Genomic DNA, 25,090 nt, shown 5'->3' on the forward strand with positions numbered 1-25,090 from the left:
GCAGGTGTCTGGAACCATTCAGCCTGGAGTCTCTGAGCTTACAACCAGCAGTTTCCAGTCTACGAAACATCTTACATATTGAAATGAAAACCTTCTTTCCTTTAAGTGAGGGTTTTAGAGGTCAAATGGCCCTCACTCATGGTACATGTTGGTCATTATCATAGCCAAAGTCTGAAGACTTACACCTTATTCTGGGCCATTACAATACAAATGGACTTTATATTTCAGGAACCATAGAAAACATATTAGGGGGTTCTTGCTAGGTTTCATATGCGCTTGGCATGAGTTTAAGCCATAGGTCCAGGACTCGAACCATGGTCGACTACATGGGAGTGCAGCGACATAGCCATTACGCTAACTGCTGGTCCCAGTTTTATTCTTAACATAAATGGAATGAAAAGTAAAGTGGAATGTGATTACTGGGAAAAAAAAAAAAAAAAAACAGAAAAATAAATCATGACTTTTTTTTTACATCATAACTTTTCTGACAGCCCAATATTACTCTGTATTTTAATTATTAGATCCTGTCTTGTTTGAAAGGACTTTAAAAATTGTTTATAAAATACATAATAATCAAGAAGATAAATTCAAATTATCCCCCCAAAAAGGGTGGGATAATGAAAGGCTGCTGGCCGTCTGGCTCAGCGCACTTTCTGTCCAGAGGATATGTGACCCCCAATCAACCACAAGAGTCGGTTCTTGATGTAAAATGCAAGAGGTTTTGTTTTTCCAGCTGGCTGGGGTCCAAGCACACACCTGACTCAGCAGGCCCGAGCGAGGACCCCGTTTCTAGGGTTATAGGTCTTTTTATAAGCAGGAGAAGGTATGCGGAAGTTTAACGGGTAACTTTTTATAACTTATTTCTAGGGGGAAGAGCAGCAGCTCTTGCGACACAGGTGCATGGGTTATCTTTCTAGTTCCTTGTCCACATTCTGTTTGTTCAGTTCCTGGAGGTTTGCATAATTAAGTCTGTCAGGGCGGTTTATCACAATGGCAGAGCCCACAATAGTACAGAAGCGAAAAGGCAAAAGGTTAAATTTTATCTTTACAGAGCAGGGAGGCACAGTTTAAATTTACTCTTACATTCCATTTTGCCCACAATAGTACAGAAGCAAAAAGGCAAAAGGTTAAATTTTATCTTTACAGAGCAGGGAGGCACAGTTTAAATTTACTCTTACATTCCATTTTGCGTTTTGGGGAGAAGTTTTAATCATAAAACTTATGAACCCACAAGAGCATCAGGATAATTTTTTGACTGTTGGAGGGTCTGATACTGTTGTCAGAGCATGAGTACTTGAACTGTGCTTACTCTCTCACGGATGAAAGTGACTAGGCAGTTTAAAATGCAGGGCCCGAAGGTTAAGATGAGAAGGAATATAATTAGGGGATCGAGCAAACTAGAGACAAGGGTGGTGAACCAGGGGGAACGGCTATACCAACTTTCGAACCATCCCTGCTGGGCTTCTCGGTCTTGATGCCTTTTGTCTAGCCATTCTCAAAGTTTAGTCATGGAGTCTTTAACGACTCCTGAATGGTCTGCATAGAAACAGCATTGTTCATTTAAAGCAGCACATAGTCCCCCTTCTTTAAGGAATAGGAGGTCGAGTCCTTGCCTGTTTTGTAATACTACTTCAGACAAGGAGGTTAGGGACTCTTGAAGTTTAGTTATAGAGTTTTCTATGGCCCATAGATCTTCGTCTATGGCTGCACTCAGGCTTTCTGCATGTTGGGGGTCCTGTATAAGCGCAGTTGTCCCAGTTCCAATGCCCACAGCCACTCCAAGGCTTAATAATACTGCCAGGGTGGTCAACGATACTGGATCCCTCTTTTGTCTAAAATGTTTAAGGCCAAATTGGTTTTCAAAGGTGTCAGACGCATAATAGATGACTCTGGGGAGTATCTGTACTAGAACACAGTAGTCAGAGTTGGGGTTGAACACCGAGGAAGAGACGCAAGGGGTCAGCTCAGTACTACAAGCCCACCAACTCCCAGGAGGGGGAACTAAGTATGTATCAGTGGAGTGGATGGTTGAAATAGTCTTATTACACAGATGCTGGTGGTCAGAGGGCACTTTGCCGAGGCAGGTGCCCTGTCCCGAGACCATTGAGAGGGTGAGCGTAGAGTTCCAACTGCAGGAGTGGGGGGAGGGAGTGGTGTTTCTGGGAAAGCTATGCCTTCATAGTAGGGGGGCTCAAGGCTAAGCACAGCCAACAGGACTCAGTAAGGCTGGGACTAGAGGAATTGAGGTCAGAGAAGGCTCCCTGCACTAAATTGAGAAGTCTCTGCCCAGTACCGGGGCGGTTCGGAGTACATGGGGTGAAGGTGGACTGAACTGTGGGTCTGGGTACTGGGGGTTTCTGAGGGACAGGGATGGTGGGTGTTTGAGGGACCTGGGGAACTCCAGGTGGTGATTTTTGTTCAATCAGGACAGGATTGGGCCCGACAGGTGCAGTAGGAGGGTCTTGTACGTGCAACCTGATGGAAAAGGTGATGCCGGGATCCGTCCCCGTGGCATATAGTCTAAGGCCCCACATTTTCCCAGTGAGCCAATCTTGGGTTCTTCACTTACCCTCAGCAGTAAAGGTGACCTGAATGGGGTTGTATCTAGTGAGGGTACCTTTGCAAGTGTCCCAGGTGTTAGGGCCTGGTTAGGTCCTCGCTAGGGCCCTCTAGTAACAGTTATCAGAGGGCCTGGGTGTGACAGAGTCCAAGAAATGTAGCCGGTGGACACACAGTCCCAATCATAACAGAAGAAATGTGCAGGGCCCCCACATTTGTAAGAGTTGCTACCAGGGCAGACATAAAAGTAGTGATCGTAGGTGCCTGATTTAGTGCCCAGACCTGCACATCCATACTGCAGCCTGGAGGGATCGTGGATGGACTTAATCCACAAGTCACCCACGAGGTCACAGAGATCAAATTCTAGGGTGGGAAACCAAGTCCCCAATGCAGTCGTGCGGGTGGTGATGTTAACAATGTGGTTATCGCCCACACGGGAGATTACCCAAGAAAGGGATAGGGGCTTATGGGGGTTGACACTACTTATCACAGGCAGAGGCATCAGGAGGAGCAAGACTGCCACGGCGAATGCGGAGCTTGAGTGGGTGATCTAGTTTTTCCACCTTACAAGTGGGGTCTGGCAGAGGCGCTGGTTTAGCATGGGAGGCGTGGATCCAAGAAGCAATGCCCTCAACCTTTATCACCGTTGGAGTGGTCAGCAGCACCAGGTACGGTCCCTTCCACCAAGGTTCGAGAGTGGCTGCTCTATGTCATTGGATGAACACTGAATCTCCAACCTGGAACTGGTGAGGCACCTGGGAGTCTCCTGGCTTGTAGGTCTCTGCAAGTTGGGCCCAAGTTTCTTTTTGGACAAATTCAAGGGCTTTTAATCTAGCATAAATTGATTGAGAAGCTTGAGAGCGGGAATAAGAGAGGCATACATTAGTCAAAGGCAGCGGTGCCCCATATAGAATCTCGAAAGGGGCCAGGTGTATTTCGCACACGGAACAGAGCGAAGGGAAGGAGGACTGTCCAATCTTTTATGCCAGTCTCTAAAGCCAATTTTGTCATTGCCTCTTTTAGGGTTCTATTCATTCTTGCAACCTGTCCTGAGCTTTGGGGCCTATAAGCACAATGCAATTTCCAGTCAGACTCCAGGACCCTGGCCAGTCCCTGACTAATCTGGGCAACAAAAGCGGGGCCGTTGTCAGACCCAATAACCAGTGGCACCCCAAATCTCAGGAAGGATTCTTCTAGGATTATCTTGGCAACTGTCTGAGCAGTCTCTTTTTTAGTGGGGAAGGCTTTGACCCACCCCGAGAATGTATCAACCAGCACTAGCAGATATTTGTAGCCATATTTTCCTGGTTTTATTTTAGTGACGTCTACTCCCCAGTAACTTCCCGGGCGATGTCCATGAAGCCGCTCTCCTTGTGGTGTTTTGTCTGGGTAGGCGTTAACTAATTGGCAGGGTCTGCATCAGTTTACTATCGTTTCGGCGAGTCTGCGCAGGTTTAAGACATGGAACGAGGGCTGCTGGACTGAGGTAATTAGACATTTTGAGCCTAAGTGTGTCAACTTATGAAGCTGATCGAGGAAAGCAACTGCTTGTTCTCAAGGGAGGATAGTCTTTCCCTCGACAATCTTACGTACCCCCTCTGGGGTCACGGAGTGAGGTCCCATTTTATTTATTTCCAGTAGGTCTTGTTTGGAATATGAAAGAGTCTCATCCGAGGGACCTGAGTTGATTGTCTCATTAGGTGGTAGTATATTAAGCCCCTGGGCCACCTGCTTAGCCGCCTGATTGGCTTGCCGGTTTCCCTCTGCTACCCAAGATTTTGCCTTTTGATGCCCAGGGCAGTGGATAATAGCTACCTTCTTAGGTAGCCTCCAGCAATTCCAAGATCTGTTCTTTATGTTTGATATCTTTACCAGCTGAGGTCAGTAAGCCTCGTTGTCTATAGATAGCCCCATGGAGGTGGGCAGTAGCAAAGGAATACTGGCTATCAGTGTAAATATTTATGACCTTTCCCTCTGCCAGATGCAGGACCCAAGTCAAGGCTATGAGCTCAGCTTTTTGGGCTGAGGTTCCCTTGGGTAAGCTATTCACCCAGACAGTCTGGTCGTCATCTACTACAGCCGCCCCTGCCACCCTTTTACCTTCTATGATGTAGCTGCTTCCGTCAGTGAACCAGGTCAGCTGGGCATTGGTAGCAGCTGATCTTGGAGATCCCGTTGGGTTCCAGTTTCTTCCACCAGGACTTCTTGGCAGGTATAGAAGACAGCCCCCTTGGCGGAGGTCTCGGGCAGCAGTGTGGCAGGGTTAAGAGTGACCGAGGGTCCAAACTGGACCCTGTCCTTGTCTAACAAGAGACTCTGGTCATACGAGCATTGAACAGCCATAAGTCAGGGGGCTGCCGGATGATGCTCTCTAAAGTTTGGGGTGCAATGACTAGTAATTTTGTCCCATAGTCAATTTGTCAGAATCTTTTACCAGTGTCACCATGGCCTCTATCGATCTCAGGCAAGCTGGCCATCCCCCAGCCACTGGGTCCAGTTTTTTTGAGAGATAGGCCACCGGTCTTTTCCAAGGCCCTAAGGGTTGTGTCAGTACCCCTCGGGCCACCCCTTTTTTTAATCTACATATAGAGTGAAAGGTTTTGTCACATCAGGCAGGGTCAAAGCCGGGGCTGATAGTAAAAGCCTGTTGTTGGTCAATGCCCCACTCAAAGGGGGCTCCCTCTTTAGTCAGTGGGTAAAGAGGAGCAGCCATAGTGGCGAACCCTGGTATCAATAGGCAGCAGAATCCTGCCATTCCCAAGAATTCTTGCATTTGCCAGGGCATGTGAGGAATGGGGATCTGGGTTACAGTCCATTTCCTGGCTTCCGTGAGCCACCTCTTTCCACCCCGTAAAGTATAGCCCAAGTATGTTACCTCTTGTTGACAGATTTGGGCCTTTTTAGCAGAGGTGCAATACCCCAGGTGGGCCAGTTCTTCTAGCAGCAGTCCAGTGCCCTGCTGACATGTTTCTTCGGTTGCTCCTGCGAGCAACAAGTCATCTACATACTGCAGGAGGGTTACCTCAGGGTGGCTGGCGCGGAAGTGTGCAAGGTCCTGATGGAGGGCTTCATCAAAAATAGTAGGCGAGTGTTGGAAGCCCTGAGGGAGGCGGGGCCATCTTAATTGTCCCGTGTCTCAGTGTCTGGGTCCCTCCATTCAAAGGCAAATATATTCTGGCTGGAGGGATGCAGTCGCAGGCAGAAGAAAGCATCCTTTAAGTCTAAGACAGTATACCAGTCCCGTTCTGGAGGTAGAGACCTTTGTAGGATATGTGGATTAGGTACTGTGGGATGGATGTCCTGTACTCACTTATTGACCTCCCGCAAGTCTTGCACAGGGCGATAGTCACTTGAGCCGGGTTTTTTTATTGGCAGCAAGGGGCTATTGCAAGGTGACTGGCATTTTTCTAGAATACCCAGGTGTAGGAGGCGTTGTATGTGAGGCCTGATACCTTCTCGGGCTTCTTTGGTCATAGGGTATTGGCGTAGTGCCACAGGGGTAGCTGTAGCTTTTAGTTCTATTAGTATTTGGGGCCTGTTGGTGGCTAACACCATTCCAGTTGTCTCGGCCCAGGCTTTAGGATATTTTTGCAGCCAAGCATGAAGGGGGCCAGTGTTACTATCTTGACTTTCAAAAAGCCAGTGTTCATCTTGTAAGAATACAGCTAGGACTAATGTCTGCACATCCTGAGTAACCTTTGGACCCCGTGGGGTAAAATAAATCTGTGCCACCATTTTGGTAAGTAAGTCTCTCCCAAGGAGGGGCACCGGACATTCAGGAATGACCAAGAAGGAGTGGGTCACTAGGCCTCTTCGGAGGTCGACTGTTCTATTGGTAGTCCATGGATACTGCTGGTGCCCAGTTGCCCCTATGACCCAAGATTTTTTTCTTGGAAAGTGGCCCCGACAGTGCCAGTAACACTGAGTGTTGGGCCCCAGTGTCAACTAAAAAATTAATTGGCTCCCCCTCCACTTTTAGAGTTACCCTAGGCTTGGGGAAGGGCTCCAAGCCCTGTACCCCCTAGTCTGAGTCCTCATGCAGGGCAAGTACTTCAGCTGGAGGGGGTGGCTGCACTTTGTTTTTCTTGGCCCTTTTAGGACAGTCTTTTGCCCAGTGTCCTTTTTCTTTACAATAAGCACACTGGTCCTTGTCTAGTGGGATATGACCAGGCTTTGGTCCCTTGTTGGGGCCCCATTCTTGTCCCCTTTCTCGCACTGCAGTGGCCAGGATCCGAGCTAGGTTTTTTTCTTGTCTTTTTTTTTCTTTTTACTCTCTCTTTCCTCCCTTTCTTTTTCCCTCCTCTGTTCTCTTTCTTCTTGTTTCTCTTTTATAATACACTTTCTCTGCTTCTTTAACTAAGTCCTGTAAAGAGAGATCCTGCAACCCATCGAGTCTCTGGAGTTTTTTCTTAATATCTAATGCTGATTGTCCAATGAAGGCCATAGCTACGGAGACTCTCTGTCTCTCAGAATCAGGGTCAAAAGGGGTAAGCCACCTGAATGCCTCCATGAGATGCTCAAGAAACACTGACAGGGGTTCTGTAGCCCCCTGCATAACCTCTCTTACCTTAGCCAAATTAGTGGGGCACCTGGCAGCCCCACAGAGGCCAGCCACTAGAGTCTAGCAATAGACTGTCAGTCGCTCCCTACCTTCTGCTGTATTGTAGTCCCAGTTGGGTTGAGAGAGGGGAAAAAGCAGCCTCAATAAGGTTAGGAAGCTGAGTGGGACGTCCATCAGCCCTGGGGATATTTTTTCTTGCTTCGATTAAGATCCTCTCTCTCTCTTCAGTGGTGAAGAGAGTCTTCAGGAGCTGCTGGCAATCATCCCATGTGGGCTGATGAGAGAACATTAGGGACTCTACCAGGCTGGTTAGGCGCTGGGGGTCCTCGGAGAAAGGGGGGTGGTTAGTTTTCCAGTTGTAAAGGTCAGAGGAAGAAAAGGGCCAATATTGGAGAGGCTGTAGGGGAGGCAGCCCCTCGTTGGTAGGCAGAGGTAGGGGCCCATAGGCCCATAATGGCAGTGCCTCAGTGGTATTGGGAGACGGGAGTGTGCGACGTTGACTCCTAGTGCCCTGAGCAGGTCCTAGAAAGGCACCCTCAGAGGGGGTAGAAGGACCAGGTCCAACGTTAGGTGGCACTCCGGGGTCTCTGTGCCTTTCTTCACCTAGCAGAAGGGACGGGGGATATGGGGGAGGGGTGTCTAGGAGAAGAAGGTCTTGGGTCTCTGGATAGATTTTCTTGAGACATTTGGAGAGGTCTGTAACCTCTGGAGGGTTGGGGGACTGGGCCACCAGGAACTGAGGGGGATTTGGACGGGGCCTGGGCAACCATGGTCGAACCCATTAAGGTGGGTTTTGGATCAGATCTTGCCAAACGATGATGTACGGTTGCTGATCCAGATGACTTCCTGGTCCCTTCTGAAAGACAATGTCTTTGATGGAAAGGATAGTGTTAAGGTCAAACATGCCTTCGGGTGGCCACCGGACACTAAAGGTGGGCCACTTAGAGGCACAAAATGTCTGCCAGAGTCCCTTTTTAATTTCTACAGACAGGTCACATCCTCTTCCCTTTACTTCAGTCCAGTGTTTGAGAGTCAAATTTAAAGGAGTCACCACAGTCTGCCCATCGTCAACAGATAGGTTAAGAGGACAGACAACAGAACAAAGAACAGGACAAGACAAACAGAAAATAACTTACCGATGTTTGTTTTCCACAATCTTACGACAGATTTAGACAGGCACAGGCCACAGGGACTCTGGGCCAAAATATGTACTCAATCTCTGCCCTTACCATAGGAGACAATCAGGCATCCCTGATCCTCCTCCACCCTTAGGGCATCCCCCAGGGCTGCAGCCTGTGATTCTCTGGGCACGTCTACTGACCACAGTTTGGCTATTTTACAATAGGCCAAATGGCTGCAGAACCTGAAATGGACTATTGGGTACCACACTGAAACAAACAAGAAAGTTGACAAACAAACAGGGGTTTTTTTAGGCTTACCTCCAAGGCTGACGTTGTAGATGACGGGTAGCCGCGAGATCCCGGATGAGTCCCCAAATGAAAGGCCGCCGGCTGCCTGGCTCAGCGTGCTTTCTGTCCAGAGGATACATGACCCCCAATCAACCACAAGAGTTGGTTCTTGATGCAAAATGCAAGAGTTTTTGTTTTTCCAGCTGGCTGGGGTCCAAGCACACACCTGACTCAGCAGGCCCAAGCGAGGACCCCGTTTCTAGGGTTATAGGTCTTTTTATAAGCAGGAGAAGGTATGCGGAAGTTTAACGGGTAACTTTTTATAATTTATTTCTAGGGGGAAGAGCAGCAGCTCTTGCAACACAGGTGCATGGGTTATCTTTCTAGTTCCTTGTCCATATTCTGTTTGTTCAGTTCCTGGAGGTTTGCATAATTAAGTCTGTCAGGACAGTTTATCACAAGGGTGGAGCCCACAATAGTACAGAAGCAAAAAGGCAAAAGGTTAAATTTTATCTTTACAGAGCAGGGAGGCACAGTTTAAATTTACTCTGACAATAACAGATGATTAGACTCCTGATCCTAGGTGTAAGTGAGCAATCTGCAGATATATGTTGTGTAAGAGAGAAATATGAGCTGCTCTCTTACATGGTAGATCACTTTAAGATTACCTGCTATACTTAATGATAGAATCTTATTTCTAGTGAATTTATAAACTCGCTTCTAAATGATAATTTTTTAAAAAGTAGTTAACTCTATATTATCCATCCCAGTTGAGGAGTAATGATGACTATTGAAAAAGAGTGATTAAGTAACATTACTTAATCATTTTGAAATTCCTTTTTTGATAGTATTTAACAGTTTCAGATAACAGAAACTATCCAATTAAGTAGAATGTTCTTTCATTGTGCTCTTTCAAACAAGCATTTCCTTTGAAAGAAATTGAAGTAAGAAATTAAAAATATGAAAACTAGAAAGAAAAAATATTAGAGTACATAGAAATTTTATTAGGAAAATAAGCCAATACAGGATAGAAGAGAGGAAGTACTCAAATGTTGTCTAAAATATAGGGAACAATTAAAAGGAAAAGAAGACCAGTGCAACAAAGAAGTTGAAATGAAACAACTTAAACTCGATCTTAGAACCCTGGATGTAGAATTGAAGAGTGTAAGAAATAATTTGAATCAGGTAAATTAATCTTTGGTAAAAATTTATGTTTCTAAATTTATTTCATCAATATTACTAATAATATATCACTTTGATTTAATATTTATTTTTGGAGTTTAAAACAAACCTAAAATTTTATTTCATCCTAAAACTGAAGTATGACATTTCTAGCTAAAGTTATTCAAAATCTTGGCATCTAATCAACACTCAGTATGAATTCTCAGTGAAGGAATGGGAGGTGGGTTGAGTTAGTCACTAACATAAATGTTACCCTAGGCTTTTTTTTTCTTAGATTTGCTATACTATGGCATACAAGAGACACAGAGAGAGACAAGAGTGAGAAAAAATATGAAATCAGCCCCCATGGAGGATGGCCACACCACAGTCATGTCTCCATTCCTCTCTTGGGATTTTGGACATGCAAGCACACACACTCATCATGTTCTACAGGTGACTACTCCAGAACTTGAACCACTCGGTTGGCCATGTAAGATTCAGCACCTTAACCAAACCACCTGCTGTCCCACTGAAGGCATTTTTATGTTAAAGCACAAGCTAAATATCTTTGAAATTATAAGAAGCTTAGGTAAATGTTTTATAATTTTTTTAATTTCATCATATTATATGTACCTGTATTTAAGAACTATTTTGCTCTTTGACAAATTTAGCTGTCATATATGCAGTTAAAATTAGAGAAATTCATGGGGAATAATGGTCCTTGTGCTTAAATAGACTACTTCCTTTTCTTTTTAATATTATTATTTAATTTTATTTTTTATTATAATTATTTTAAAACTTGCTATAAGTCATGTATTTTCACCAGAGAGAGAGAGAGTGAGTGAGAAAGCAAGCTTCCAGGTCCTGGGACTTGAAATAGAGCTGGCCAGGTGGAAGTCCACCACCTTAAACACCACACCATCTGCTGGCCTCTTAATGGCTTTTTTTTATAGGGATTCTGTACTTAATTAAGCTTTTAGACTTTTCTCTCCAATAGTATGGAACTAAATACTTAATGAAAATGTACTTTTAGGTTGAAAAAGAGCAAGAAAACACCAAGTGGCAACTTTCTTTAGAACAGAATATCAGAATAATACAAAAGGAGGTCTGGCCAGTCATCTTTGCAAACAAAAGAAGCTAGAAATTACTCAAAAGAAAATGAATTCAGAGGTAATTTCTTTATGAATTTTCAAATATGCATGTTTATATATTTGTATGTGTATATATCTCAAAATCAACTCTATGTATCATGGAAAGCATAGATTTTTTAAAGAGAGATGTATTATTATTTATACATTCAGTTGCTACATATAATTTAGCTTGTATAGAGAATTTACTCAATAAGAAATATACCTCAGACCAATCTAGTTGAGAATACTATACATATCATCATCAGGTAATAAATCACTTCTGTGTCCCATGAATGTCTTACCTCTCTATTTTTTCTCCCTAATTTTCTTCCCTACGGTCTTCCCCTCTTCCACCCTCCTTCCACAATGTCCATAAGTATTTTCACTGCTTTTTATATCTTCCAATCTAAGCCATGTATGTATATACATGTTTCTGGCAGATGGTGGTGGTGGTATTTAGCCATGTTTCTAATTCAACTCCAGTGATCTGTGACAGTCAAGTAGTGACATTCACAATAGCTTCATCAAAGCAGAGGCTTTTAATATTTACCATAGTAATTGATGATCTTCTCATAATCTGAAAACCATTGCTACTAAGAGCAGATATTCTTGGTTTTGGCAGTAATTTTACCTGCTTTGAAATTTTTACTTTTTAAGAGAGATTTTTGCTATAGGATGCATGTGCTCACCAGAGAGAGACAGAAAGACAGAAAGCAGAAAATCACCCTCCAGGGGAATGGCCATACTGAAATCTCTTCTCCATTCTCCTATCAGGATCTTGGGCATGCACACACTTGCACCTGGCATGAGTTTTAAGTCACTTAGTCCGGGACTCAAACTGGGGTTGACTGCATGGGATTCTAGTGATGTAACTACTATGTCATCTGATGGTCCCTATTTTTTTTTTAATTTTTATTGTCAGAGGGTTTGTATGCATGTAAAAGAAATGTGGAGGAGGGGAGAAGCACTTCCTAGTGAGGAACAGTCATACCACAATCCCTTCTCCCCTTCTCCTTCCATCAGGATTGCAGGTGCACACATATATGCCCAGTACATTTTCCAAGCTGCTAGGCCAGGATTCCAACCACAGTCAACCATCTGGAATCTGTCTCCCTTTAATCACTAGGCTGCAGGGCTGGCACTCACAACCCTGATATGTTAATGAACAGGATAGTTTACTCCTGCTGATTCAGAAGGAGGAGAACAGACAGTTCAGACATCAGTTTGGGATGTCATTTTCACTTTTTTGATTTGAGAGAATTTTGCTATAGAGTGTGTGTGCTTGCATGAGAGATAGAGCAAAACAGAGAGACAGAAAGCAAAAAATCACCTCCCAGGTGGGATGGCTACATCACACTCCCTTCTCCTTCATTATCCTCTCAGGACTTGGGACATGCATGCACAGGGCACTTCACATAAGTTTCAACCCACTGGGTCCAGGACTTGAACTAGCCAAGTGGCAGTTCAGTACTTTAACCACTTTGCCACCTATCAGCCCTTTTCTTTTCACTTTTAAGAAAAACAGTTTGTGGGGACCAGCAGTTAGTGTAATGGCTATGTTGCTGGTCTCCCACACAGTCGACCACGGTCCGAGTCCTGACCCAGTGGCTTAGACTCACGCTGGGCACATGTGCGTGCGTGCCCAAGATCCTGAGAGGAGAATGGAGGAGAAGGGATTGCAGTGTGGCCATTCCCCCTGGGGGGTGATTTCTCACTTTCTGTTTCTCTGTCTCTGTCTTTCTGGCAAGCACATGTGCCCTATAGCAAAAACCTCTCAAAATAAATAAATAAATAAAATAAATAACAGTTTGTGGGCCAGCTGGTGACATAGTGGTAAAAGTGCTGGACTCCCAATGATTAACCACGGTTCAACTCCTGGACCCAGCAGCTTGAGAATGGGTTACAGCATGGCCATCTCTCATGGGGGAGTAAGTTCTCACATTCTGTCTCTCTATCTCTCTCTGGTTAACACGTGCACCCTATAGCAAAAAAAAAGTCTGAAAAAAAAAAAAGAAAGAACAGTTTGCTCCAAGTAGCATTCGATTTCAGTACAAAGAGATTTTTAACAGAATGACATATCATAATATATACTTGTTGATAATTTATTGCCAAGTATTTTGTTGCAAGTAAAATAGGACAGTGTACTAAACCATATTTCACATTTATTACTGCTTCAAACATTATGAAAAGGAAACAAAAGTTATTGCAGCAGAAAGTGATCTCATGATTTTCTGTTTTTTTTTTCTTTGTTTGTAATAGAGCATGTACTCTCATCTGGGAGAGAGAGAAAGAGTGATAAATCTCCCTCTAGAGGGAATGGCCCCATCTTAGTCCCTTCTCTTCCATTTTCCTCTTGGGATTTTAACCATGCATGCACACACACCTGGTGTGTTTTTCATCCTGCCAGTTTGGAATTCAAACTGGGCAGTTGGCCATGTTTGATCCAATCACCTCAACCACCAGGCCACCTGGCTGGTCCTCTCTTGATTTTCCAAGATCCGGCTTTTACTGTTTCAAAATGTAAGTCTTTTTTTTAATTCACAATATATGTTTCCACTGTAGAAGTAACAGGCTTGCTAGAAGGGCACTGGAAGTAGATTCAAAAGCCTGGAGAGAGGTCGGCAGGTGGTGTAGCAGTTGGGGCACTGGATGCCACATGGCCAACTGCATTTTGTGTCCTGAATCTGATGACCTGCTTTCTCTCTCACTCTCTCTGGTCAAATTGAATAGTAATAATAATTAATAAAATTAAATAATAAACAATTCTTAATTTTTTTAAAAGCTAAGAGGAAATACTGCACTGTGTTTATAGTTTTAATGTGTCTTTTATAAAATCATGATAACTGAGTTTACTGATATATGTAGAAATGCTCAGTGCAATGTCTAAATTTATTATTTATCAGTAAATGTAATTAATATAACTAACTATAAAAATATTAGAAGCTTGGGATCAGCAGTTGGCATAATGGCTATGTCACTGGACTCCCACATAGTCGATTTTTAAAAGTTAAGAGGAAATACTGCAGTGTGTTTATATTTTTAATGTGTCCTTTATAAAATCGTGATAACTGAGTTTACTGATATATGTAGAAATGCTCAGTGCAATGCCTAAATTTATTATTTATCAGTAAATGCTCTGTCTTACTCGCAAGCACACATGCCCTATAGCAAAAACCTCTAAAAAAAAAGGTATACATACATACATACATACATTATATGTGATGTGGTGGTTAAAGTGGCTGGATCCCACATGGCTGACTGCGTAGTTTGAGTCTAAGCGCAAGTGAGTGCATGCCCAAGATCCCAAGAGGAGAATGGAGGAGAAGGGGTTGGGGCGTCACCATCCCCCCAGGGGGTGATTTCTCGCTTTCTGTCTCTGTCTCGCTCTGTCTTACTGTCAAGCACACATGCCCTATAGCAAAAACCTCTCAAAAAAAAAAAAGGTATATATATATATGAAGCTAGCCAGTGATGTGGTGGTTAAAGTGGCTAGATCCACATGGCCAATTGTGAGGTTCAAGTCCTGGACCCAGAGGCTTGGAAACATGCCTGGTGTGTGTGCCTTTGTGCCCAAATATCACAAGAGAAGAATGGAAGAGAAGTGAGCAAAAAGAGGAAAAGAGGAATGGAGGAGAAAGGACTGTGGCATGAATATCTTCTATGGGGACTTTCTCTCTTCCTCTCTCTCCCTCTCTCTCACTCTAGTGAGCACACACGTCCTCTAGCAAATAAAAATAATTTAAAATGGGATGTCTATAGAATATTCAAAGGAAAAACAAGCTTAAAGCACTTTGAGAAATTTGATCTGTCCAAATATATGCAGATTTAAGGCTTTTATGTAAGTTGAACATCCCTAATCTGAAAAAACAAAATTTAGAAATTTTTGAGTACCAACACAACACGAGCAGAAATTTCCACACCTGCCTTCAAGTAACAGGTTGCAATTATAAAACCACAATGCAAAAGTGGGGTATAAAATTACCTTCAGACTATGTGTATAAAGTGTATGTGAAACGTAAGTGAATTTTGTGGTTAGACTTGGGTCCTAAGACACTCAACATGTATAAAACAGCCACATATGTTCAGTACAGAGTGCTAACCAAACTTTTAAATGAAGTCAAATTTATTCATCTTTTAAACTTTTATTTTAGGCCTCTGGTTTTATCCACTTTTTTTTTTTTTAAGTTTTTGCTTCGGGTGCCTGTGTTCAACAAAGAGAGACCTAGAGGAAGTGAAAAATCATCTCCCCAGGGAGATGGCCATGCTGCCATCCCTCCTTCTCCACTCCCCTCCCAGGATCTCGCCTATGCAGCCCACACACCCTGTGTATTTTTTTTTCTTTTTCTTTTTTCAGAGAGGTTTTTTTGCTATAGAGTACATGCGCTCACCAGAAAGACAGAGAGAGACAGATAGACAGAAAGTGAGAAATCACTCCCAGGAGGGATGGCCATGCCACAATTCCTTCTCCTCCATTTTCCTCTCGGGTTCTTGGGCATGCACACACATGCGCCCAGCCTGAGTTTAAGCCACCAGGTTCAGGACTCAAACTTCAGTTGACTACATGGGAGTCCAGCAACATAGCCATTATGCTAACTGCTTGTCCCTACACTGTGTGATTTTCAAGCCACTAGGTCTAGGACTTGAATTGGCAACTCAGAGTTGGCTATGTGGGATCCAGCCTTCTTAACCTTCATGCCACCTGCTGGCCCTGGTTTTGTTGAGATACTTAAACATTCTCTTATGGTTTCCTTTTTATGTTTATAGATTCATTGTCTTCGATTACATTTTTGAATTTGGGGGAATTTATGCTTCTATAAGTTTTGAGTTTTCTGTCCATATTTATTTCCAGTTAAATATGTGCTATAACACATTTATAAATGTACAGTTTATTTTTTTTATTTCAGAAAAAATCATAATATGGCATTTTTTTTGAGTGCTAGCCAAAAAGTCTTCTTTGTTTTATTAGGTTTCTGATAGTCATGAAATTGTAAAATATCTGCTGGAAAACAATCACCGATTGCAGAATGAAATTGCTGAACTACGAGTGGAAATAGATATAATGCAAAATCAGAACCAAGAAAAAAGAATATGTTGAGGACATTCAAATTCTAAAAGAAAAGAATCATGATCTTCAAAAGACAATAAAACGGAATAAGGCAACATTAAGAAAAACAATATCCCAGTATAGTGGAAAGCTTAATGTTCTAACAACTCAGAATACAATGTTAAGTTCTGAACTGAAGAATGAAAAACAAAACAAGGAAAGACTGGAGTCAGAGGTGGAATAATACCATTCTAGACTGGCTGCTGCTATACACGATCATGATCAAAATCAGAAATCAAAAGGAGACCCAGAACTTGCTTTCCAGAGAGCAAGAGATGAGTGGTATCGTTTACAGGACAAAATAAATTTAGACATGTCTGACTTGAAAGAGAAAAATGAGTCTTTCTCAACAACTTTCTGAACCTGAGAGTAAACTCAACAGTCTAAAAATTGAATTCCAGCACAGGAAAGAAGAAACTCTTAGAGAAAAGACTTTGGCTTTAGAGCAAGCAGAAAGAAACCTAAGCCAAACACAGTGTCAAGCAAAGGAAATTTAACTCAAATATCAAAATAAAATGAATAAACACATGGCAAAAATGAAGTCTCTAGAGGAAAAATTATGTCGACTACAAAGTGAAAATATGTTGCTTCGACAGCAACTGGAAAATACTCAAAATGAAGCTGACACTAAAGCAAAAACAATTGATGTGCAGGACCAGTTTCGTGAAATTGTAAAAAAAAATTCAAGTTCAGAGTGAAAAATTCCAGAGACCTGGTCCAGCTGGGGTGGACTGAGACTCAATGGAATGTATGTGATAAAAAATCAGGCAGAGACCTCTCTGCTCTTTAGCATGTTCTCAGCTGACTACAGAGCAAGCTCAAGACTGCAGCATCAGTGGCTAAGAGACATACGTATTTACTGAGGGATGTTTACAGGAGTAGGAGGGGTGAGGGGGAAGTAAAAGATTTTACTCTCAAAAGTAAGGTATTCAAAGCATAAGAACAATAATCATAAAACATGATGTCTATTTTGTCTGATTAGGTATAAAGAGTCACAGTCCTCAAGGTGAGGAAGTCCATATGTCCAGTGCTTTATCTTCTTAGATCTTGATTACTGGATAGGACCTTTTTCGATGAGGGGGTTTTTTCTAGCTCAGAAGACAACACAGAATGTTTTACTAGCAGTTTTTCATAGTTTACAGCACACAGGAGAAACCTTTTGTAGTTAGGAACTATCTGTTGCCTGCCTGAATTTAGATAAGAACTCTCAGTTAAGATAGGTAATCTCAGGGACCAGCAGTTAGCGTAATGGCTATATCGCTGGACTCCCACATAGTCGACTGTGGTTCAAGTCCCAGACCCGGTGGCTTAAACTCATGCCAGGCATGTGTGCGTGCGTGCCCAAGATCCCGAGAGGAGAATGGAGGAGAAGGGATTGTGATGTGGCCATCCCCCCTGGGGGATGATTTCCTGCTTTCTGTCTCTCTGTCTTTCTCTCTCTGTCTGGCCAGCACACGTGCCCTATAGCAAAAACCTCTCAAAAAAAAAAAAAAAAAAAGATAGGTAATCTCCCCCTGGTACCTTTAGGTTTGTTCATCCTGTCACTGCCAGCCAGATCTGCCCTTCCTCTGTTAACTTGCTTATTCCTGTATCTTGTTTGCTGAATTCCTGTCCATTAATCGTGAATTCTTGTGCCCCATCTTTGAATCCCTGTCATGGCTGTGGATGCACTAACTTGGCCTAACATAAGCTAACTTGGCCTGTAGTCCTAACAAGGGGTGTTTATGCAAAATTAGTCTTAAACTAACTTAGTCTTCATATGCTAATTACGCTAATTCGGCTTATACTAACTCAGTCTAACATATGCTAATTTGGCCTAACTCAAGAAGGTAGGGTGAGTTTCACAAAGTAATTCCCTGATCACTGCCACCTTAGGGGTCTGCATTCTTTCAGAATTATTAGTTGGTTTTATTGTAAAAGTTACAGTAAGGCTGGGGGTGTTATTTTACCCTAGCAGGGTACCGCAATGGCAGTAAAACCCATGGCAGAGAGGCTGAGAGCAAAATCAGCACAAACCAGCACAACAAACACAATTGAAAGCCTGAGCTCATAGCTGTGGTCTTTGCCTGCAGCTCTTCTCATGCAAGCCTTGCTTAGACATGAGAGGCAGCTCTTTAGACTCTGCCTGTGTTGGCTGCATGTCTTCTGCAAGAAAAACAAAGCCTTATGGTGGAAAAAAGAAATAAGGAGTTACTCAGTGAATTTTGTCATTTCAAAGATAGACTGTATCACTATGAAAATGAGAAAGCAGAAAGAAATAAGGACTTAGTCACTGAGTGTCACTATTTAAAAGAAAGACTGCATCGATATGAATATGAATCTGAGAAAGAAAAAAAAAAGGAGTTAGTCACTGAATGTAATCATTTAAAGGAAATACTGTGTCTATATAAGAATGAGAGAGCAGGAAGAGATGAGTTATTCTCTGAGTGTAATCATTTAAAAGAAAGACTGCATCAATATGAAAATGAGAGAGCTGAAAGAAATAAGGAGTTAGTCATTGAGCATAATCATTTAAAAAGAAAAGACTGCATCAATATGAGAATGAGAGAGCTGAAAGAAATAAGGAGTTAGTCACTGAGCGTAATCATTTTTAAAAAAAAAAGACTGCATCAATATGAGAATGAGAGAGCAGGAAGATATGAGTTAGTCTCCGAGAGTAATCATTTAAAAGAAAGACTGTGTCAATATGAGAATGAGAGAGTAGGAAGAGAGGAAAGTATCAAAATTTAAACTAATATTTGATTATGGCTAAATGTTGACTCTAGTTGAATATGTGTGTGTATATATATGTATGTATATGTGCATATGTATATGTTAGAGCCAGCAGGTGGAATGGTGGTTAAGACACTGGACTCCCACATAGCCAGCTGTGGTTTGAGTCCTGGACCTAGCAGCTTGTTTTCTCATTTTCTTTTTTGTCTCTCTTGCATTTGCATGTTCCCTGTAGGAAAAAAAAATGTTTGGAGAGATTTTTGCTATAGGGTGCCTGTGCTTGCCAGAGAGAAGGACAGAAAGCAAGAAATCACTCCTTGTGGGATGACCATGCTGCAATCCTGTCTCCTCCACTCCCCTTTTGGGATCTTGGGTACACATGCACACTCACCTGGCATGAGTTGTATTCTGCCAGGTCCAATACTCAAACCGGGTTGACTACATAGAAGGGCAATGACAACCATTATGCCATCTACTGGTCTCCCACCTCTGTAGCAAATTTAAAAATCAATTGTAATGATAAATAAAATTAAATAATTATTTTTTAAAAATAGGTAATAATGCATTTGCTATATTAGCTTAGAAACATACCTTACTTCCAGCTAATAATAGATTGAGTTATAAGATGTTAATAGGCTGATAATAATAATAATGTAGGCATATACTGCTGAAATAATTTTAATATCTTTATGTTGCAATCTTTATGGCCATGATGAAGTAAATAAGTGGACACATTCGCATGGAAAATGAGGGGGTTTTGTTTTGTTATGTTTCTTTTTTGTTTAGTTTGCTATGGGGCACATGGTGCTCTCTGGAGACAGAAAAAGAGAAGGATACTGAGAAATTATACCCCAAGGGGGATTGCCACACAACAGTCCCTTTTCCTCTATTGTCCTCTAGAGATTTAATGTATGCATGTACAGGTCCCCAGCATGTTTATCAAGGCTTTGAGACAGGGACTCAAACTGTGTAGACGGTCATATGGAATCCAGAGCCTTAAACTCTACACCGCTCAGTGACCCCAAAAATGAGAATTTTGAGATTAAGATTTAATTGGGTGGTTACTTACACAGTTCATTATGGATTTCCAAAATGAATTAAATGGTAGTTGATATATCTCATAATGCTTTCTTTCTAGTACCTTTTTAAAATATAAATATATATTTAGATGGTATAATTTTTTCTGCTATTAATATTTTTATTATTATTTATACCTTCAATCATTACACATCATTTAGTTTGTAAAGAGATTTTTCCCAACATGATATACACTACATAGCAGGCAAGTTGAGAATACTATACATGACATTACAGACAGGCAGCAAATCATGTCTATGTCCCATAAATGTCTTACTTCTCCACTTTTTCCCAAGTTTCCCCTCCTTCACTCTTCCCCTCTCCTACTCTCCTTCCACTTCATCCCCAGTGTCCATAAAAAATTTCAATATTTTTAGATCCTCCAGTTTTTCAGTCTCTACCATAGAAAATTGGTATACATTAACTGAAGACATACAATGTCTCTGTTTCATAGCCTGTCTTGTTTCACTCAGTAATAAATTTTTCATGCTCATCCACTTTCTATCAAATGGTATAATTTTACATCAATTTGAACAGAAATATTTTGATCTCAGATTATGTATTCATTTTTACTCAGAGGATTTTACTTTTGCCATCTTCCTGCCTCAGCCTCTGAGACTATAGGCACACATCAGTATGCCCAGTTCTTTTTTCAGACAGGGTCTCACTGTGTTTCCTAGGCCAGGCTTGAGCTGCCTCAGTTTCTCTGAGTTGCTAAGACTGCAGGTACACATCACTGTGCAAAGTCTTTAGGTTGGGCCTGAAATTGAACCCAGGTCTCTTGTGGTTCCAGCCTGAGGATCTAGCATCTTAGCAGCCCATGACACCTTAGCTGAGTGTCAAATTATGTACTCTGATGACCCCAAAATTCTACATCCACATCTTGTTAAATCATAATTTAACAAATGACATCTTCATCTTGTTAAATCATAATTTGAGGCAAAAGTAACTGATTTTAGCAAAACTTTTGACTTAGTCTTCCTGCTGGTATTTACAATTGAAACATCTTTACAAATAATTTACTCATTTAATTTACTCATGGCTCAATTGTTATCATCTCAATATTATCATTTCAATATTAGTTTGTTCAGCACAAAGATAGTTAGCTATCTGTAATTTATTAATAATCTCCTTTTGCAACCTAATGCGGGAGGCTTACAGAGTTCACACACAGCAGGAACTAGTGAGTACTGGGAAGAGATGCAGGAGCTGAAGTCAGGAAAGGAGGAGGAGGTGGGGTTACATACAGACTACCTTGAAGGCTAGAGGGATTCTACTTTTATTCTGAGATGAGGGTTTCTTGAGAGGATTCTTGAGCAGATCGTTGAATATGTAAGAAACTTTGAAGTTAATTTGAAACCTCTCATTAAAAAGATGCAAAATGCTAACCAGAGTATACCATCACCAGTCCTACCCACATACTCATTTCTTCAGGAGAGTTCAGGGGTCGTTAAGCTTTATAAATTCATCAGAGGAGAAGGGGCAAATGGGTTGTGAGAAATCACTCCTGGGGGGCGTTCATGCCACAATCCCTTCTGCTTTCTCTTCTTGGGATTTTGGGCACCCATGCACAAACACCAGCATGATTTTTAAGCTGCTGGGTTTGAGCTATCATTGGCCATGTGGAATCCAGAGCCTTAACCACCATGCTACCTGCTGGCCCATGATAAAAAAATAATTTAAAATCTTTATTTAAAAATAAATTTTTTAAAGAATTATTTTACTTATCTTTATTTTTTATTTTGACCAGAGAAGAGGGGTAAAGAGAGAGAGAGAAAGAGAGAAAGCAAGCCGCCAGGTCCAGGACTCAAACTGTGGCCACCCAAGTGGGAGTCCAGCATCCTTAAGTACCCTCCACCTGCCAGCCCCTACTCCCCAAAAACATTTTTTTAAAAATCTTTTTCCCCAGAGGAGAAAAAAATGAACACGTTTAGATTTAGCAAATCTGGAAAATACAAATAAGAACAACAACAAAAAAAACTTAATTCTCTTTAATTAATCTTACTATTCTGGTACAACCCATGATACATTACTTCAATATATGACTAAAAGAAGATAAAACTTTTATTCATTTTATGTTAAATCCCATCTGACATAATTGTTTTCAGCCTTCCTTTTCATAAGCTTTTTGAATGTTTTCTGACCAAACCACTCACTCTTCTCTCAGCTGTTTCATTGGTCTCTTGCATTGTATTACATAAATAAATCAATTTCACCTCTTGTTGGTAACATTTGTCTTGTTTTTATTTTTCACCTTCTTACTAATGCTGAGATAAAATAATTTCATCACTTCCCTAGGAGGCTCTCTTTTCTCTATCCACAGGGGGAGAAAATAAATCCTTTCTACCAGTCTCTCCTCCCCTCACAGAGATACTTCAGGATGAGGACCTGAGATCTTCCCATGTGGCCTTGGCATGATGGAGTGCAGTGCTACTGAAGTTTTATTTTATAATTTATCTACATTTACCTGTTGCATGTCTTTCTGACATACAATATATTTCAATGCATGCATGCAGTGTGTGATAATAAAATCAGGAACATTATCACACATGTTTTGAACTGTTGCAAGGAAAATAGACAGCTTCCATAACATTACAGATGAGAGCAGAGATGGCACTGGGGTGGGCAGGCTGTTGGATACCTCAAGGGGGCAAAGGGCATAAGCTACTGGGCCCCTGAATGCTACAAGAAAACTCAGGCTAAGTACTGGGTACACTGCATGTCAAATATTCTCTTTCATTTCCTCCTGTGGATTATGCAGAAAACAGGCTCAGATAGCTCCCACAGTCCTCACCTCCTCCCACACATGCCCTTGTCATCCTCCTCCCCTCTTCTTGTGTATGGGTAGGGCTATGGCTTGTTTCTAGCCATTAGCACATGGCAAAAGGGACTGGATGCCATTTTGTCAATAATGTTGCAAAAGACTATGACGTTCTCTTTGCCAGCAGACTTTCTCCCTTGCTGGTCATGATGAAGCAAGTTATCAGGTTGACAAGGAAAAACCCACAGGCAGTCTCCCACCAGTTTCCAATAGATTGAGGCCTTCAGTCCTACAACCTGCAAGAGACTGGTGCTGAATCAAGAACCAAGAGAACCAAGAGACTGAGTCTGGTCAACAACCACAGAAGCTTCAAAACTGCTCCTTCTACAATCGAGCCTTCAGATGAGACCCAGTCACAATTGGTTTCTTGACTGCAGCCTCTGTGACTGTTCTAGAGGGTTTAACTAAGCAACATGCTGATCTCTGACCTGCAAGAGAATAAATGTGTGGTGTCTTCAGCTCAATTTGTGGTAACCTGTTCAGCATCATTAGATGATTACATGGCAAGATAATTGCCCCTATTTTACCAGGAAGGAAAGTGAGGTTCAGAAAAGAGAGCTAACTTGCCTGAGGGACACTGCTAGGACACCATCAGAATGTGAGGCTTTCAATTCATGACTAACTGCTCAGCATTATGGCTCACTGTTCCTCCTTTTTGCATGCAGACTCCCACCAAGCAATGTCCTTTCAGGTCTCACTGTCCTTGGAGAGTGACTTGCTTCTGAGCCCTTCCTGCTCTACCCAGAGCCACCCAGGGAGCTGCAGGGGCCATGGTTTGTAAAACAGTGTGTAGCTGTCAACACTGGCATTTGTCAAAGGAAGTGACTGCTCTTGGGTCCCATGACTCCTCCCAAGTGGACACTGATTTTGAAAGGTGCTGATGTACAAGCTTGTCAGGCCCAGTCTGGGGGGATGAGGGGACTGGAGCAGGGCTTTGCTGCTGGGGGAGGGCAGATAATCAGGGAGACCATTGCCGCATGGGATGGGCATCTTTTCCTTGCCCACAGCCAGAAGTAGCCTTTCTCCAAAGCATGCAGGGGTGGGAGGTAGAGAGTAGGGAGAGCAAAACCATTGCTCTTTATATCTTCCTGTTCTTAAGATGTAGAGGTGCTGAATCAAGAATGGTTGGAGTGGCAGGGAGGGTAAGAACACAGATAATGCCCTCTTCATAGTGGAGAACAGTGCTTAGGAACTGGCCAGTACTGAGTAAAAGTTAAATGATTCCTTTCTATTACAAGGTAGGAAAACAACAGGAATGTAGTCCACCAAGATAAAAAAAAAATGGAATTTAGTGGAAAGTGTGCCCACTGGGAAAGGACATGTAAGAAGTTGGCAGTCTGGTTAAGTAGGGGCAGTCCCATATCACTGTGCCTTATGATCCTGCTCTATCTCACTACTACCTATATGCCTTCATTATACAGGACAGCCACCCCAGATAAGGAATGTACACAAGTGCTCTCTAATCAACAAGGCATCAGGGGTTTTATTGCCTAGAAACTTGGGATACAATAGAGAACAAGACATCATGCCTGCTTGTATGAATTACTTTACCCATCTACTAAAATATTTAAGAAATTACTAAGTGCCAAGTACCCTGCTAGTGGAAACAAGACAAATACAATCCTTGCATGATTGAGCTCACATCCTAGTGAGGGGAATCAAGTGATTGCTGTGTAACAACACACTCCAAAATGTAGTAACTTAAGATAACAACAATGGATTATTTCTCATTATATTGGGGGTCTGGCATGGACAGGGCTTCGCTTGGTGGTTCTTCTACTTCATGTGATGTCAGCTAGAGTCATTCACTTACTCACATTTAGCTGTAGACTCAGATGGAAGGCCTCGATGGCCTCTTGGCTACCAGAGTCTCTCATCACCAAGGAGTCCAGCCTGAACATTTTTATAGCATTGTGTTCAGGCTTCAAGAAGGAAAGAAAACAGCTGCAGGTCCTCTTACAGTCCCAGAAGTCCCAGAGCATCACCTCTACCCTTTCTATTATTGGCTAAAGCAAGACCCAGGATAAGTCCAGACTCAAATGAGGAGAAAAGTAGCTCCTTCTCTTGCAATGAAGAGTAGCAGATGTATACAGGGAGAGGAGGGGCTGTAGGCAGTCACTTTTGGAGACTACCTTTCCCAATGCAAAATAGCAGATAACGATACACTCACAAGTGAATTTTAAACATAGTAAAAAAAAAATCTGGATGAGAGAGAAATGTTTTCACAGTTTAGGCATGACTATGCTTCTAAGTTTTGATAGGAACTAATGTTTTGAAATGATACATATTTAACTTTTATGATATTTAATACTCACGTATTAAGTGATGCAAGCATTTTTCCCTTTTACACATGAATAAATTGAGACTGAAGTTGGCAAAATGACTTAAGATAACAGAACTAGTTAGTGGTACAAGTGGGGCTTGGAACCAGAGCATGACTTCAGTACATTTTTAAACATTTATTAATTTATCTTTTTACTTGCTGTGATTTTATTTCCTTTTTTTTTTGAGAGAGATTTTTGCTATAGGGCATGCATGCTTGCCAGAGAGACAGAG

At 42.0% G+C, this 25,090-nt stretch overlaps 1 pseudogene; it reads right to left on the reverse strand.

Annotated features, from left to right (window-relative positions):
• Positions 1-3,441: 3,441 nt before the first annotated feature.
• The window catches only part of LOC106733414 (uncharacterized), a 35,434-nt pseudogene continuing 13,785 nt past the window's right edge, over positions 3,442-25,090 (reverse strand).

This window comes from Tupaia chinensis, unplaced genomic scaffold (genome assembly GCF_000334495.1).
Source record: "Tupaia chinensis unplaced genomic scaffold, TupChi_1.0 Scaffold143700_1, whole genome shotgun sequence".
Classification (NCBI taxonomy): domain Eukaryota; kingdom Metazoa; phylum Chordata; class Mammalia; order Scandentia; family Tupaiidae; genus Tupaia; species Tupaia belangeri.